Genomic DNA, 1,579 nt, shown 5'->3' with positions numbered 1-1,579 from the left:
TGCATCACTCACACTAACAGCATTTCTGTAGAAATTACTGTCTGCGTCTATCTCTCTTGCTTTTGCCTTGTTGGTTGTATGACAGGTAGAAGAAGCGAGACTTCAACTTCCTTTGATTCTGAACCTGAGAGGACCTTCCTTAGATTAAGGAGGGAAGCAAGAGGAAAGAGAGTAGTTGGTGCTGAGGAAGAGGAAGAGTACTTTGAACCAGACATGGAGGAGAATATGGAGAACCATCATAAAGAGGAGGCTCACAACCATGGCAGAGAAGGTCCAGCACATCAGGCTGGACAAGAGAGAAGAGTTCTGGGTTCTTACATCAACCAAAACCCAGGAAACTGTGAAAGTAGCATCCAAAGGCCAACCATACATGCCAACAACTTTGAACTAAAGCCACAACTCATCACCCTTGTTCAGAACAATTGTTCATTCGGAGGAAGTGTCCAAGAAGACCCCAATCAACATCTAACCACCTTCCTGAGGATATGCAATACTGTGAAGTCTAATGGTGTTCATCCTGACACCTATAGACTACTTCTATTTCCCTTCTCACTCAAGGACAAAGCATCTAAATGGCTGGAATCCTTTCCAAAGGAGAGTTTAGCAACCTGGGAAGATGTGGTGAACAAGTTCTTGGCAAGATTCTATCCTCCTCAATAGATCAACAGGTTGAGAGCTGAGGTACAAACATTCAGGCAGCAGGATGGTGAGACTCTATATGAAGCATGCGAGAGGTTTAAAGACTTGACAAGAAGATGCCCGCCAGATATGTTCAATGAATGGATGCAGTTGCACATTTTCTATGAAGGCCTTTCGTATGAATCAAAGAAGGCAGTAGACCACTCATCCGGGGGATCTCTGAATAAGAAGAAGACCATTGAAGAAGCCATAGATGTCATTGAGACTGTAGCAGAGAATGACTACTTCTATGCTTCTGAAAGAGGCAATACTAGAGGAGTGATGGAGCTGAACAATGTGGATGCACTGCTAGCTCAAAACAAGATGATTACCAAGCAATTAGCTGACCTCACCAAGAAGATGGAGAGGAATCAAGTAGCAGCAATCACCACTTCAGCAGCAACCCAAGAAGGAGTGAATGAAGAAGCAGAGGATGATCAGGAAGAAGCCAACTACATTGGGAATTCACCTAGGCAGAATCATGACCCATACTCCAAAACGTATAATCCTGGTTGGAGGAACCACCCAAACTTTGGGTGAGAAAATCAACAAGACCAAGGCCAAGATCAGAGATGCCATAACCCCAACAACAATGCAACTCACCAACACTCCACACAGAGGTCATACCAATACCCACCCAACAACACTTCTCAACATCCATACCAAAGTCAAAATGGCCCTTCTCATCCTTCCAATCTCAACTCTCCATCATCCGAGGATAGACTCTCAAAGATTGAGACCTTACTCGAGAGCATATGTAAGGAGATTCAAGACAGTAAGATGTTCCAAGAAGAGGTGCGATCCAACATGCAGAATCAAGAGGTTGCCATCAAGAAACTTGAGACACAAGTTAGTTACCTACTCCAGCAAACTCCTGTTCATAACCTTGGTAGCAACATTG

The 1,579-nt window shown here is 44.0% G+C and overlaps 1 non-coding gene across 1 annotated transcript; it reads right to left on the bottom strand.

Moving 5' to 3' along the window:
* Window positions 1–666: 666 nt before the first annotated feature.
* LOC148573764 (small nucleolar RNA R71) lies at window positions 667–773 on the bottom strand. The gene has a single exon (XR_015906282.1). It is a non-coding gene; the product is annotated as a small nucleolar RNA R71 (small nucleolar RNA).
* Between the last annotated feature and the right edge of the window lie 806 nt (window positions 774–1,579).

Source organism: Arachis ipaensis, chromosome B2 (assembly GCF_059453495.1).
Source record: "Arachis ipaensis isolate K30076 ecotype BB chromosome B2, ASM5945349v1, whole genome shotgun sequence".
In the NCBI taxonomy this organism is placed as follows: domain Eukaryota; kingdom Viridiplantae; phylum Streptophyta; class Magnoliopsida; order Fabales; family Fabaceae; genus Arachis; species Arachis ipaensis.
The sequence above is the reverse complement of the archived record's forward strand: the minus strand, read 5'-3'. Positions and strand labels throughout refer to the sequence as shown.